This window comes from Cavia porcellus, unplaced genomic scaffold (genome assembly GCF_034190915.1).
Source record: "Cavia porcellus strain 051 isolate PalLab524CR breed Dunkin Hartley unplaced genomic scaffold, mCavPor4.1 scaffold_8, whole genome shotgun sequence".
In the NCBI taxonomy this organism is placed as follows: Eukaryota; Metazoa; Chordata; class Mammalia; order Rodentia; family Caviidae; genus Cavia; species Cavia porcellus.
The window spans coordinates 5,185,648-5,202,511 of NW_026947491.1; the positions used below are offsets into that span (position 1 = coordinate 5,185,648).

A 16,864-nucleotide genomic window follows, 5' to 3' on the forward strand; every position below is an offset into this window, starting at 1 on the left:
CTTCTGTAATTTCTGTGAGCAATGGCTCTGGAATTCCTGAAATTCAGATAAGGATTTTTGGACTGCTTCAGGATCCTTTTTCAAACGGTTTTAACTTCTCTATCACAGTAGAGGTCTCTACAAAAATGTGGCGACCTCTGGCTAAGCCACGTGTCTGTGGGCTGAGATGCATCTGGGTGCAGTGGGGCACATCTGTCATCCCAGCATGCTGGGAAGCTGAGGTAGGAGGATGGAGGATCCTTGCTAAGCATCCCGTTTCAAAATAAAAATTGGAAGGGCTGGGAAGGTAACTCAGTGCAAAGGCTTGGGTTCAGCCCCAGTTCAGGGCTGGAGGGAAAATGAGGTTCTAAGTGCCTCTGTGTGAATATGTGGTATTCCAGCTGATGAGTATTTTTATTTTTTGTTTTTGAGACAGGGTCTCACTAGTTCAGGCTGCCTTGAGCCCATGCTGACTTTGAACTCAGAGACCCTCCTGCCTCGGCCTGCTGGAGCGCTAGGACTACCCAGTTAGAAAGCCAGGACTGCTGCGCTTCCCATGTGCGGGTCTGTCCATCAAGTGCATGCGTGGAAGTGTGTGTGTCCATCTGTCCGTATGCCTGTCTAGCCTACTCCATGGCCTCACCAGCTGTCCTGTCCTCCTGCCTCAGGGTCCAGCTAACACCTGGCTGACAGCTGCTCACCACTGCTGCCGGCTGTCAGGCCTGGGCATGGGAAACATGGCTTGGACAGGGATAGCCAGAAGCAGCCACGAGGAGCTGATGGACTGTGTGCTGAGGGCAGTGTCCAGGAGCCGAGGATGAGGCGGGGGGCTGAAGCCATCTGCCTGCTCAGAGCACTCAGGCTCCTGCTTCCACTGGTGTGGGATCAAATCCAGGGCTTCACACCAAGCTGCATCCACAGCCTTTTAAATTTTTTAACCCAGTCACTAAATAGCCCAGGCTGGGCTTGACCTGACCAACCTTCCCTGTCTCAGCCTCCCAGACTGCCAGGACAACAAGTGTGCACCAGCAGGCCCGGCAAGGCTCCTCTGAGCGTGGCAAGGTGCTGGATGCCGAGGGGCCCTGACAAGCTGCATGGTCACAGGTGGAACCTGCCATTTCACCCAGGAGATAACTGACCGTTATGCAGGGCAGAAAGGGGTGCTCATCCCCCCTCACCGGCCACAGGGACACAGACCTGTTGAGGAGACAGGTAAAAACAGTGCAGAGAGCAGGTGAGGCCCCCTACAGCCACCTGCCCGCCCAGGGCCGGGCACGCTGTGTCGTCATCTCACCTAATGGAGCTATGGGGCTTACGAAGCATCGTGATGCATCTTTTTCATTGTTGTTTTTCCTTTTGTTGTTTGAGAGAGGATCTCACTATGTTATAGGGAATCCTTTGCTGCCATGTTATAGAGAATCCTTTGCTGTCCTCATCTCGATCCAGGAAGGTTTATATTTGTAATCCCATGGAGAAGTCACTGGAATTCTAGTAAGCTGATTCCCACCTACACTTCCGGTGCGACCCACAGGAGAATAAAGACACTGAGACAGAGACACAGTAGTGGGGAGCTAAGGGGTCCTAAGTCCAGCCTAGACGGTGTTCACCGGAACAAAGGCCTTGCCCACAGGTTTTCCTAATTCTCCATGAGGGGAGTGGCTCGGGGGTGGGTGACAGTGAGAGCGGCAGGAATGCACACCGGGAGCGGAGTTAGGTAGCAGGCCTGAGATCATCTCTGCGATAAGCAGAGGACAAAAAACGCAGAGACAGCTGGGGATTGAGCTCAGCGGCAAGCACCTGCCTGGCAAGTGCCAGGTTGGATCCCCAATACAAAAAGCAAAACACAAGAAACGCAGAGAGAGAAATCTGCATAACACAGCTGAGGTAACAGCTAATCATTTGGGGTCTGTGCTTGAGTTCTGATGTAAAATCATTTTTGCCTTGAGAAGTTGCAGCCTCTGGAGCACAGTTCTCCATCCTGCCCAGCTCAACCACGTATTTGGGGGTCACTGGGCAGGGAAACACTGACCTGTCCCTTTGCTTCAGAGATGACAAATCAGCCCCTCAGCTAACGCAATTTACATTGCTTAGAGCCAACTTGAAGTGGCAAGGGAATAGCCCAGCCGGCTCTGTGCATATCAATACTTGGCGATAGAGACACGTTTATCCAAAATGGAGATAGAAGAATCAAGGAGAGTCTCCTGGGTGGTTCCCCACACTACATAATTCAGAGTGGCCTTGAACTCATGGAGCTCTTCCTGCCTCAGCATCCTGACTGCTGGCTTAACACATACGCACCACCATGCCCAGGAGCCCTAGATTCCTACAGAATTAGGAATTATTTCAGAAAACCCTGGCCCTGTAGAGAGTCCCTGCGGAGAACTATTGTGTTCAGTGGTTTTTTTGTAGCCTGTTGAGCTTCAGTAAAGAAGCCGAGATGATTCCCACTCCGAGCCCCACCGTGAATGAGCCGCCTTTCTCCGTGCACGCAGCTGACAGTCACAGCCCTCAATAACGGCATTCATTGCAGGAAGGCTGTGCGAGCCAGGAGGCTGCACAGCGAGCTATATTTAGAGAACTCTCTCGTCTGGGTTTGCAGCACTGCAGATTACTGGGAGACTCGGCTTTAACCCTTTGATCAAGCGCTATGCTTTTTTCTCTGACACTATTGGACAAAATGGGAAGCAGGCTCCATAAAATCTCTTCATTTACGAGTTCAGCAGAGTTTGGCCAGGGGAAGAAACCAAGGAGGATTTCACAGAGTAAGTTGGGTGTGGTGGTGCACGCCCATCATCACAGCACTCAAGAGACTGAGGCAGGAGGATCACTGCAAGTTTGAGACCAGCCTGGGTTCACACAGTGAGAGTCTGTCTCAGAAAATTAAAAGCAACACCAAAACCCAAGAAACCCGAGCTGTAGCTACCCCAGAAGCTTGTTCCTCCATGCCCCTCGACTGGTGTTAATCTGAGCACCACCCAGCAAACCTCTGACCGTGGCTCTGAAGTGCTGGGCTCTGTCCTGGTGGCTCCACTACTTGAAAACACGGCTCAGTCTATAGATTGCTTTATGCACAGTTTTGCTAAGTTTATTAAATGTATGTATCCATTCACGAACACATGCAAAATATGCTCACTTTAAATAACAAGCCGGGTGTGGTGGTGCATGCCCATCATCTCTGCACTCAGGAGGCTAAGGCAGGTGGATCCCCTGGAGTTCAAGGCCAAACTTGACTACATAATGAGACCTTTCTCAAAAACTCAAAAATAACTATGGTAACATACATCATAAATGTGAGATGCATCTGGTGCAACATGCCCATCCCATGCAGGGCCTGGTAAATGCCCTGTCTGGCCCACACAGCTGGTGACAAGGTGGAGCTCTGGGTGTGAGGTGCCCTCGGGGCTTCCAGTGGGATCAGTGCTGGGCTGGGTTACAGCCTGGCAGCTCTGGGCCTTGTGCTTTGTGTGCTGCTCCTGCATCTTTTTTAGCCTAGAGCCTTGTGGGGCTCAGACCTTCACACTGTGCTTGGGAGGGTCAGTGGAGATCCCAGGGGACTGGGGAATACCGAGGGGTCTGAGCTGTTAAAGCGACAGATATGTAATGTGAGCTGCACCACATCCATGGTGGATGTATGCATTATGTACCAGGAACACACATTCATTGCTGTAGTTGTCACTGTTTTGGGTCTTGCTGTGTAGCCCACATTGGCCTCAAACCTGCAGTGATCCTCCTGCCTTAGCCTCCCAAGTGCTAGGATGAGAGACTGCACCTCCATGCCCATCCACCCGGGCAGTGCTGGTGGACATCGCAGCCTGAGGCTAGAGAGAGCTGTGCTCGTCCTGGATGTCGGCAGCCGGGTCCCTAGGTCCTGTCCCGTCTGGTCTGGGACACGCAGAGCTCCTCCTGTGGGCAGAGCTGCATGGTTTCTCTCCTCCCCGCCTCTCAGAATTCACTGCCTGTGCTGGCCCTCGGAGTTGTGCCTGTGATCCCAGAGCGCAGAGCGCCAGACCACGAGCTAATTAGGGCTTGTCATACACACCACGGCACCTCAGTAATGCACCAATTAACAGTTGCTTTAATTACACCGAGCACATGAGATTAATGAAGAGCTGGGCTCATGAGCTGAGGACTGCCATGGAGTCTGCAGTGAAATCTGCTCCTCCCCAGAGCCTGGGATGGGGCACTGAGCCTGCAAGGGCAGAAGGGGGAGTCGGTTCATCACTGGAAGACTCAGGCTTTTAAGTCGGGAAGCTGAGTGCAAATCTGATTTCCCGCTGGCCGGGCATGGTGACACACACCTGTCAATCCAGCACTGGGGAGGCTGAGGCAGGAGGACTGCTGGGCTCCATAGTGAGTTCAAGTCTGGCCTGGAAGAGATAGTAAGACTCAAGAAAAGAAAGATGCATCCCAAATGGAAAGGAAAAAAGCAAGCCTGCTTTATTTTACAGACAGCATGATCACTTACACAGAAAAACCAATGCAATCGATCAGAAACAAAAAGCCCTGGGTTCAATTCTCAGTACTAAGGAATGATATTCAGTGATTTTCCTACCTAGAGAAAATCCACTGACTTTTGTTAACTAAAATAGTTTACCATTTAAAATAAGCATAAAAGAGTACTTATTTTAATAATGTGTTAAAATTAAGAATACATATCCATGTAATTTGTTTTGAGTTTATGTTTAAAACTGAAAGGGAAAAGTGCACTATTTGAAAGTTGGAATGTTTTTATTTTAAACAGAAATGACATATGCCATTATTGAAAATTAACTTAATGTAGAATAATGTATTGTTATTATCTATGTTCTAATTTTTTGCTTATTTATTCACTTTTATTAGTACATTTTGGCCATATACAATGATCACATTCATCATAGGAAATTTTTACCTATTCATATATTTTAATTCTTTTTCCATTCTCCTCCCCCTTTTTCAACCCTTCTTCCCTTCTCCAATTACAAAATATGTGTTTCTGGTTTTCCCTTCTATTCATTTTTAAAAACTTTTCTCTTTCTTCCCTCCCCCTCTCTTTCTCCACTTCCCATTCTTGTTCTTCCTGCCTCTTGATATCTCCCCTATATTTTGTTCCTCAGTTATCCTTCAGATCTATTACACAAGAGAAGCAATGTGACATTTCAAAAGTGTATCTGATTTATTACACTTGACATTTTGGTCTTGAGGTACATCCAGTTGCCTAAAAATGACTTGTTTACCCTTCTTTATGGAAGAGTAGTACTCCATTGTATATAAATACCAAATTTTCTTTATCTATGCATATATTGATGTGCATATGGACTGTTTTCAAGATTTAGCTGATACAAATTGTACTGCTATCATGTATCACTGTGGTCCGATGCTTCCAATTCTTCCAGAAGGATACCTAGAAGGGACACAGCTGGGTCAAATGGAATCTCTAGTTTTTGTGTTTTGAGGAAGTTCCATACTGATTTCCATAGTGGTTATATCAATTTATACTTCTGCCAGTGATGGAAATATGTTCCGTTGCCCCCACAGTCCCACCAGAATTTGTCATTGGTTCATTTGTTGATGATAGTTATTTTTTCTGGAGTGAAATTAAATCTAAGTGTTGTTTTAATATGAATTTCTCAAAGGACCACTGATGTTGAATATTTTTTCATATATTTATTTGCTGCTTGCATTTCTTCATTTGAGAAATGTCTGTTCATTTCAGATTGCCATTTGTGAATTGGATCTTTAAATTTGGGGGGATCTGATTTTTTAAAGTTCTTTATTCTAGATATTAGTCTATTGTATGAGGAATATATGTTAAAATATTTTTCCCATCCTGTGGATTGTCTCTTCATTCTGTTGGTGCTTTCTTTTTTGTGCAAGTGTTTTATAATTAGAGGTGATATGGGTTGTTGGTTCTTTGTAGCATTTCCTGTATGATCAGGGTTTTTTAAAATTATTATTTAGAGAAAGACAAAACCAAGTAGAAAATGGGCAGAAATAGTAGGGTACATACTTTCAAAGAAAAGAAATAAACAGTAATAAATCACTAGTTGGTGTATACATATTGTACCCCCACAAACAGTTGTTCAGGATACAAAAGTGGAACACATAAATGGGAATTCAACCAGGGAGACTGCAAACAGTTCTGTTCAACTATCCAACAAAAACTAAATAATATGGCTATCAATCCTATACACTTAGACATGTATGCATTTATCCATAACTTCATTTGTGTTGAGACCTAACTAAATTTATTAGATTAAAGTCCTTCTGAACAAAGATTAATAATATTGCTGGATTTCACATCGTAACACTCCACAATCAGCACTGGGTACTGCAGTGCCCCTTTCTTTTCTTCAGAATATTTGTTCATTTCATCATGTGTCATAAGAACAGTTCTCATAAACTGTTTATAGGTTTTATGCAACCATGAGTCTGAGCATGTATTTCTGTCCTTTCTATGTTAGAGGGAGAAACAGAGCAAAGCAGGACAGAACTAAACATATTCCTATAAACACATAAAACTAAAAAGACATATAAAACTGCTGTATAAAGAGTTCTACCATGGTCACTGTGCTGTTTCTTGTTATCAACAGAACTGGCTATATCATCAGATAAAGTATAATTGAATATATCAGTACATAGCATAATTAATAGAAATACAACTTTGTTTATAATGTAGAGCTACAAAATCAGGTAGTAATCAAATCAGAATGGATATCACAGTGAATCATTGTCATTTTCAGTATAGTTGTCTATACTGAACTTGATGCCAGCAACCTAACAGTTTTGAATAAAATCTTGTCAATAATAAGCAGCAATGAAACAAGTCAGATTTAACTAAGATCAGTCATGATATAACAGTATAAGCCATACATGAATCCTGATTTAGTTAATAGGAAATTAAAGATGACCACTGTGCTATGTCCTGATACCTTTGGGACAGCAGTCTGTGCCCTCAGACCCAGTGCTTGTATACAAACTAGGACGAAAAAGTTCCAACCAAGCAGATTGGTGCGAGTAATAAGGGTTTTAATTCATGATACACTATTAGCTATATCTTCTGCTGCTTTTTTAAAAGACTGTGCTTCCTCTTTAAATTCCCCAGGATGAACTGTGTATTTTTGGGTCTCCCAACACTCACGGTTTTTATTGGGGGGCAACCTGCTATTCACCTCTGTGTTTGAACTTTCTCACTGCTGGACTGGATTTCTAGTTATATTTCTTCATTTATTAAAGCCTGTTTGTTCAACCTATCCATAAATACTGGTCAGGTTACCCCTATTATTCTCTGGTTCCCCATCATATCAAGTTCCATTGTCTCGTATTTGATTTTGGTCCATATAACCTTCTTCAGGCTAATTATATTTCCTATTAAAGAGCCTCTCAGTGGACCCTACCTCTTGATCCACTCTGTCTGTGATTCTCTCTTTTTTCCCTTATGTTAGTGTATCTAGGCCATCTATATTATAAATTATATCCTACCTTTTCTGTCGCATTTCTGTTGTGCTCTTTTTCTGTCATTAGTTGTCTGTCTGTCTTCTTCATTTCACTTTTTGTTCCATTTGTTGGGGCTTCTCTGCCATTGTTCCAGAAATTCTTGTGCTTTTTCTCTCTCTTTAGAATGTCCTGTAGTTTTCTCTCTGGAGTTGGATTGGTGGTTGCAAATTCCCCCAGTTCCTCTTTAACTTGGAAGGACCATTAATTTTCCATTAATTTTTAGGGACAATTTTGCAGGAGATATCAATCTTGACTGGACATTATTGTCTTTCAAGGCTTGGATTATTTCATCCCACATTCTTCTAGACTTGATGGTTTGTGCCGAGAAGTTTGTTGTAATTCTGATGGGTTTTCCCTTGTAAGTGATCTGTTTCTTATCTCTGACAGCTTTTAATATTCTTTTCTTATATTGGATTTCTGGAATCTTGATTATTCTATGTCTGGGTTTAGTTCTGTTTCGATTGTGGGTGGCTGGAGTTCTGTATGCCTCATACATCTGAGCTCCTTTCCTTTTCCTATGTTTGGGAAGTTTCCCTTAATTATTTCTGTGAATAGCCTTTGCAGTTTCTTTGTTTGTACCCCTGCTTCTTCATTCCATTCTTTATTTTTAAGTTATAGATCCTCTTGTCATCTTCTAGCCTTTGTATGTTACTGCTTGTTTCCTTGTTATTTTCAAGAAGTTTTTCCTTTGATGTTCCCACTTACAAACCTGCCCTCCAGTTCAGATAATCTATCCTTAGTTTCTTTCACACTATTATGCCAGCTTTCAATAGAGTTTTTAGTTTTCTGGTAATCTCTTTGAACCTGCTTCATGTATTCTATGTTTTCTCTATTTTCTCCATCAAACAGTTCTCCTTTTTTTCTGTTCTTCCATTCTTCCATCTGTTTTTTCTTGGGAGGTGCCTAGCATTTCTTTATTTATTCTATTTATATCTTGCTTTACTTGGTCAAATACTTCACTTTTGAACTTGTCTATGAGGTCCCAACGATATCGCTTTATGTCTATTAGTGCCATGACTGGTATTGCATGTATTCTGTCCTCATTCTCCACTACATTTACCTTTCCTGGATCAGTGTTCTCAGGATTGGGGACTGAGGACTCTTTCTTGTTGCCTCCTCTTCTCATATTTTTTTTCCTTCCATACAGGCATATATAGGAGGCCCAGTTTCTTTCTTTGTTGGTTTCAGTTTGTCTGAAGCACACTGACTAGGTAGTCCTGCTCACTGCAGTGTACTAGGAGGTACAGACTTGGCAGCCTATGTTGGGCCCACCCCTCTATGTCAATCTACTAAAAGCTTCACTGCGTTTGGGTGCACTGTCTGGCATAAGGACTTGGTTAGGGCTAGCCTATTGGGCTTCAGTGCATGGCATCACGCAGGTCAAGTGCTCCCCACCAATCCTGCTTGAGAACATATTCCATATCTGGCTGAAGTCACTGCAGTGCCTTGTTCTGGCCAGTCTGCCTGGTCCCAGAATGTCCTCTGTTGGGGTCTCTTTGTCTATCGAAGGGTTTTTATTCCCCTCACTCACTGCAGGTCGATGCAGGGTTCCCTGCCAGCTCTGCTCTCAATTTGGTGCACCAATTCCTGCTCTCAGAGTGTTCCCATCTCTAGTGAGTTGAAACTAGTGGGCTATCCCAGCTATGCCATTTCAGGTGCATCGGTGACAGGATATTCAAGCTGCGAGTTCAAGCGGTGGCACCGAGACTTTAGTTGTTCCAATCATAGCACCAGGACTGTATTTTTAATTGGTTTCTCTCAGCTTAGTTCATTCCTGGGTTGGCAGGGTGTTTCTCCCTCTGTTTTGGGACTCCCCATACTGTATGATTTTTGGAATCTAAGTTGGCTATCTCAGAGAGCTTCTGTAGCTGCTGTTATCTATCTGCCATCTTTTCTAAGCATGATCAGGGTTTTGTCATAAAGTTTTTGCCTATACCTTTGTCTTCAAGAGTTTTACCTATTCTGTGTTTCAGCAGGTTAAATGTTTCTGTTTTTATATGTAGATCATTGATCCATTTTGATTTTAGTTTGGAGCATGGTGAGATATATATGGAGGTTCAGTCTCTGACAAGTGGGAAGCCAGTTTTCTCAGCATCATTTGTTAAAAAGAAGCTTTTTCCAATTCAGTCTCTTTGTCAAAGATAAGGTGGCTGAGTGTATTTGGAGTTGTTTTCTGTGTCTTCTATTCTGTTCCATTATTCCTGGGTCTGTTTGTTTGCCAGTACTATGCAGTGTTTTGTTTGTTTTATGGTGGTAACTTTGTGGCATAACTTCAGATTGGGAATTGTGTTGCTCCCTGTCCTGTCCTTGTTTACTAGAATTGCTTTTGATATTCTGTGTCTCTCCTGGTTCCAAATAAGTTTAGAATGATTTTCTCTCACTCTGTGAGGTATGCTATTGGTATTTTATTGGGATTCATTAAATTTTATAACAGATAACAGTCATAGAAGTATGACTTTTTCCTTATATTTTTTCTGTTTGTTCATGAACAGAAAAAATTAATCTCCTAAATTCATTAATCTCCTTTGTCAGAGTGCTACAGTTTTCAATGTAAAAGTCTTTTATGTCCTCTATTAAAGTGATTCCTAAATATTTTATTTTTCTTTATGTTATTGTGAAAGGTGTTTGTTGATTTCTCTCTCATTGAATGTGTTACTTGTACACAGAAATGGTATTGATTTTTGAGTATTAACTTTTATACTGCTTGGTTAGATAAAAATTTGCTTAACACTTGAAAAAAAATCTCTTCCTTATGTATTATATTAAAAACTATCATTACTGTCCAAAAGTCTCAGAGAAGTTTTTAGCATTTGTGTTTAGCATGTACAATGTATTAGAACATGCTCTGTGAGCATGTATTTGTTGGCTATTTAGAAACACACACATCTTACCACAAATTACCCCAATACTGAATATGGAACTGATATGGGAGATTAGAATGTGGCAAAGTTGGCTACAGAAGTGGGTGTGACCTGTTAATTACAAAGTCCTGGAGCACATGCACACACTGTTCCCAAATCCCTCACCTGAACTTGTTGTAAGAATTTGCACAGATTTTGAATAGGATAGCCTAGACCTGGCATCAGTCATGGATGTGGGATCTTAGTATTGCCTCTCAGGATCCATATGTAGAAGTGTTCACGGATTTACTTGATATTTTAACACTATAAAATGTCTCAGATGCCAAGAAAAATGTGCTATTGTGCTTTCCCCGTGAGATCGCACTCTGCTTTCTCCAGAGTGTTATTTTATCGTAATTTTTCTTCTTTCACTCAGATCAAGCTTGTTCTGCAGAACCAGTTTCTCCCATACTCTTCACTTTTACTTTTTAAAAATAAACCTTACCCCTGGTTTTTGCTTACCTCATTCAATTCTTTGTTTGAGATGAGAAGACTCTCAAATCTAACTCCAGAATGGGAGGTGAGTAACCTAGAATCCAGTAATGTTCAATTGGCAAGGCACTTTTAGATGAGTTACCCTATAATAGAAATATGAAACTTAATGTTTGCTCTGCTGGATTTTGGTCTTTCTTGGGCCCTATTTCTTTCTATCCCCTTATTAGTACCTTGTGGAATGGAAATGTTTATCTTGTGTCATTTTTATGTTAGATATACTTACCTTTCTTTACATTTTTATAGAGAATCATAGCTAAAGATTTGCCTTAAATCTTAGAGGAGATTTTGGATCTGGACTTTTCTGTAAGATTTTCACTTGCTGTGAGAGTTCCTAAAACCTAATGATGACTAATCATGAAAGAGTTTCAAAATTAATAAGAGTGTTCAGGTAATACGTACAAACCGAGAGAAAGATACTTATTGTATTTGGGTGAAATGACACAAGGAATGTGACAACATTCTCCCTGTTACTGAGGCACAACACAAAACTCCCACAAGTTAAAGGAAGGAAGGTTTATTTCAGCTCACAGTTTGAAAAGTTTCAGGCAGCTAGTTCCAAGGCAGGGAAGCATGGCAATGGAGCATCACAGAAGAGAAACAGTTCATGGCAGCAAGGAGCAACAGCAACAAAAAGTCTGACTTTCCCTTCTCCTTTTACATTTTGAGATATTATAATGGATCAAATATTTTGTTAAGTTCATTTTTAAAAATTCATTCTTAAACTATTTGAACCATCTATGCAACATTCATGTATCACTCATCCATAGAAGCCCTGTAACAAAATCCTATAGCTGTGTATGCCCAGTCAGTCCTACAGGTTGGGTTTTTTAAAGACTGTGCAGTGTAGCTGTGTTAGATGTGTTTTCTGAAGACCACCAAAACTAGTCATCCTCTCAAGGTTGTTTCTGTGCTGGGTTGGGAGGCCTGGAGTAGAGTCTTGAAGGCTACTCTGATGTCAAGTCTTTGGAGAAAGTGGCCATCTCCAGCTGCTTCTTTTCAGGTAGGGACCACTCATCTTATTAGAGTACCAATGAGTTCATTCAATGAATGAATGATGGAGAAATTAGAGCATGATTGGTCTGTGAAAAAGTGACTCGCTTAGAAGTCAGAGGTAGTCTGCTTCATAATCTGAGCACATTGCTCATAGAGAATTCAGAGAACTATTATTTTGGCTGATTTGACCATGAAACGTTGCAGGAATAGATTAAAGCTACGTGTGTTCTGAGCCAAGAGTTTCAAATTTTGTGGGTGTTTGATTTAATCTTCATGGTGGTTTTCTCTGGATGGTGGGGTTTAGTGTGGAACATTGATTTCTTAGTTCAAATATTTACTAACTTCTTTTGTTCTATCAGACATAAGTGAGCATTTTGTGAAGAAAGATTGATACATATTTAATAAATTCCATGATTGTAATTTGAATTTCTAATATGCATAATAAATATTTACTATGCTAATAAGTATGCCTTTTCATCTGGCAGTGGGATTTTATGCCAGTAATAATGAGTTCAATGATTTTTAGGAACAAAATTTCTGATTTTATTTTATTTTAAAGAAGATAAAATTAAACACAACAAAACAGAACATAAGAAAGCAATGTAACAGACATAAATTTTTTTCTACAATTTTTTAATTTTAATTTTAATTTTATTTAAAGGAAGAATAAAACAGAAAAAGGGTAGAAATAATACATAATTTCAAAGAAAAAATAAATAGAAATCACTAGTTGATAATTACATATTGTCCTCTTACAAATAGTTGTTCAAGTTATGAAAGTGAAGCATACAAAGTAGACATTCAAACAGTGAGGCTGCAAACAGTTCTCTTCAACTATAAAACAAAAACTTACTAATATGGTTAACAATCTTATACACTTAAACATACATGCAGTTGTCCATATCTTCATGTATGTTAAGATTAAACAAACCAAGGCAGGCTAAAATCACTCTGAGCAAAGAATAATAGTATTGCTGGATTTCACATCATGACACTTCAGGATAAGCACTGGGTACTGTAGTGTCTCTTTTTCTTCAATGTAGTTCATTTCTTCATGCATTATAAAATCAGTTCTCATATAGATTCTACGCATGCATGAGTCTCTACATGTATTTCTATCCTGTCTGTATTAGAGGGAGAAACAAAACAAAGCAAGACAAACAAAACATATTCCTACAAATACATGGAATGAAAAAGTCATATAAAACTACAGTACAAGGTGTTTTACCAACTGTGTTGTCTATTGTTATCTTCAATAGAATTGTCTATATCATCAAGCATAGTATAATTGAATATAGCAGTACATAACAATGTTAATAAAAACAAAACGTTGTACAGTGTGTAAAACTTCAAAAGCAGGTAATAATCAAACCAGAATGGTATCGTAGTGAATCTTGTCATATTCAGTCTAGTTGTCTATACTCTCAGACTTGATACTATCATCAAAACAGTTTTGAATAAAATCCGTCAATACCAAACAGCAATCTAACAAACCAGATTCAACTAAGATCAGTCATGGTAAAACAGTATAAGTTACACAGGGCTTCAGATTAAGTTAATAGTGAGTTAAGGATGATTACTGTGCTATATTCTGCTATTTTGGGGATAGCTGTCTGGGGCCCTCAGATCTAGCGCAAATAGGCAAACTGGGACAGAATATAATCTATCTAAACAGAGTGGTGTGAGTAATGTGGGTTTTAAATCCTGATACACTATTAACAATATCCTCTGCCTTCTTTTTTTTTAGATTACTACTCCCCTTTAACTCCCACAGGATGCACTGTGCATTTTGGGGTCCCACCAAATCCCTCAGTTTTTAGAGTGAGGGGGCAACCTGCTATTTACCAAAGTGCTTCTGAACATTCTCCTTCCTGGACTTAATCTCAAGTTGTATTCCTTTACCTACAAAACCTGTCTTTCCAACCTATCTGCAGGTGCTGGTTGAGTTGCCCCTATTACTCCCTGGTTCCCTGTCACATAGAGCATTGTTTTCTCATATTTGATTTTTGGTCTGTAAACCCTTTTTCAGGTTAATTATATATATACAGCACCTTGGTGGACCCTGTCTCCTGATCTACTATGCCTGTGTTTCTTTTTTCTTTTCTTTTTTTTTAGTGCATCAAGGCCATCTATATAAGAGATTATAGCAACCTTCTCTGCCTCATTTCTTTCTATTTTTCTGCCATTAGTTGTCTGCTTTTCTCTTTCATTCCACTTTCTGCTCCATTTATTGAGACCTCTCTGCCATTGTTCCTGAAATCCTGGTACTTTTTTCTCTTTCTAGAATGTCCATCAGTATTCTCTGTAGGGTTGGATTGGTGGTCACAAATTCCCCTACTTCCTCTTCTCTTGGAAGCATCTTGTTTATCCATTAATTTCTAGAGACAGTTTTTCAGGAAACATCAATCTGGGCTAAAGGTTATTTTCTTTCAGGGTTTGGAATACTTCACTCCAAGCTCTTTTTGATTTGATGGTCTGTGTTGAGAAGTCTGCTGTGATTTTGATGAATTTTCCTTTATAGATTATCTGCTTCTTTTCTCTGATGGCTTTTAGTATTCTGTTCTTTATTGAATTTCTGGGATCTTGATTATTATATGTCTGGGTGTAGCTCTGTTTTGGTTGTAGGTGGCTGGAGTTCTGTATGCCTCATACATATGACTATCATTTCCTTTTCCTATGCTTGGGAAGTTTTCCTTAGTTATTTCTGTGAATAGCCTTTGTATTTCCTTTGTATGTACCCCTGTTTCTTCATTGACATTTTTAATTCTTAAGTTATAGATCCTCTTGTGGTCTTCTTGCCTTTGTATGGCTACTGCCTGTTTCCTTGTTATTTTTAAGAGATATTTCATTTCATGGTTAACATTGCAAACCTGCCAAGTTTTGAGAGTCTATCATTAGTTTCTTTCAAGTAGTTTTGCCAGGTTTCAATGAAGTTTTTAATTTCCTGGTAATCTCTTTGAATCTGCTTCATGTATTCTAGGTTTTCTTTATATTCTTCATCAAACATTTCTTTCCTCTTTTGTGTTCCTCCATTGTTATGTCTATTATGTCTTCTTGAGAGGTGGTTAACATTTCTTTTATTAATCCACTTATATGGTTGTGGCCACCCCAAAAGGAGAACCACCAGTGTCTCCTGAGATCCACGCCATGTTGGAACTTAGGGCCCTGGGAAACCAAGCAATCAGCTTACCTCCCTGGTAAGGGGCTGTGGTGTGGCAGGCTGTAGCCACCCCAGGGTGAGAACCAACAGCGTCTCCTGAGATCCATGCCATATTGGATCTTAGAGCACTGGGAAACCAAGCAACCAGCTCACCTCTTTCTAAGTGGTAGTGAACCTACTGGCACACGGGCTGAATCAAACATCCCACTTCTCCTCCCACTCCATTAGCAAATGGGAGCCAGAGATCTGGGCATCTCTTAGGAGGTTGACCATGTGCAATATAGCAAATAAGGGGGATTTCCTTCTGCCATCTCTTTGAAGGCAAATATTTTTACCACTGTTTTGCTTTATTCTGATTAATGGTATTGCTCTATTCAATATTCTGTTTTGATAAGTTCTATAATGTTCTGTATTTCATTTCATTTTGCTATGCATGATTGAAAGAACAATTGTTGTGAAGATAACAAGAATACTGTGGTACCTGTTACTGTTATCCCATAATCTGCTGTGAAGTTCTATACCAATTTCAGTACACTGTCTAAATTGGCTTTATTCTGTCTTGTTCTGTTGTATTTTACTACCTTCAAAGTAAAAAAGAAAAAAATTAATAAACTTATATCTTGCTTTACTTGATTAAATATTTCACTTTTGAGCTTGTCTATGAGGTCCTGAAGATACTCTTCATGTCCACTGATGCCATGCATGATAATGCATGTTTGCTGCCTTCAGTCTTTTTGTATTTAACTCTCTTGGATCAATATTCTCAGGATTGGGGACTGGATACTTTTTCATATTTCTTTCTCTTGTCATGTTTTGCTTGAATTATTTCTTCCATACAGGTGTATAGAGGAGGTCCCAGGCCCTTTCCTTGTTGCTTATGGTTCTTCTGAAGTGCACTGCCTAGGTATTTCTGCCCTCTCCAGTTTGCTATTGATCATTGAGGTGCAAGCAGGGGCAGCTTATGTTGGCTTCTCCCCTCCAGGTCAGTCAACTTTCAGGGGCCTTCACTGCATTAGTGTGTGCCCATGTATACATAATTAAATCATATAAGTGGACATTCAAAGAGTGAGACTGCAAACAGTTCTGTTCAATGATCCAACAAAACTCAGTAATATGGTTATCTATCTTATACATTTAAATATACATGCAGTTATATCCTTTAGAGCACTTTCTTTTCCTCTCTTTTGTACAATGACAATTACACATTTTGGGTTTTATTACTTCCACAGTTCTTATTACTTTTTTTGAAGAGAATAAAACCAAATGTGACATAACAAAACAGAGTCAGTCAAATCAAAAGGATAGACCTAATACATACTGTAAAAACAAAACACAAGGTGATCAACAATGGTTACCATTCTGCCTCTTGGTATCTTAAAAAGAATTGCCTAGATCATCAGTTATAATAAAATTGAACAAAACAAAACCAATACAACCAAAACATTGGAGACATTACAGGACTTCAAAAGAAGATAATAGTCAAATCAGAATGGGCGTCATAGTGAATCTTATTGTCTTCACAGTTGTTGCCGATATTCTCAAACTTGGTACTATCAAGCAAAACAGAATAGAGGAAAATCAGTCAAAACAAGATGGTGACAGCAATACAGGGTTTCAAATCAAGTTAATAGAAAATCAAAGTGGGTTACTATAATACATTCTGCTATTTTTTATTTATTTTTCCCTTAATTAAAAAGATAAAGTAAATAATAAAAAAGGAGATTGAGATTAAAAAAGGACGTAACAACAAAACAGCACAGGTCAAAACATAACCATTTAAGCAAAATAGTGTTTCACCTACAGATATCCCAACATAAAAGTAGTTACCACAGTGTCTCTTTCCTTGAAATCTTTGAGTATAACT

The 16,864-nt window shown here is 40.1% G+C and overlaps 1 long non-coding RNA gene across 1 annotated transcript in view; it reads right to left on the reverse strand.

Annotated features, from left to right (window-relative positions):
- Positions 1-3,038: 3,038 nt before the first annotated feature.
- LOC134477128 (uncharacterized) overlaps positions 3,039-16,864 on the reverse strand; it is a 51,353-nt gene continuing 37,527 nt past the window's right edge. The window contains exons 7-8 of the long non-coding RNA XR_010049036.1: positions 10,815-16,550; positions 3,039-4,346 (exon numbers count right to left, since the gene is read on the reverse strand). This is a non-coding gene — a long non-coding RNA (uncharacterized LOC134477128). The remainder of the gene's footprint in view (positions 4,347-10,814; positions 16,551-16,864) is intronic.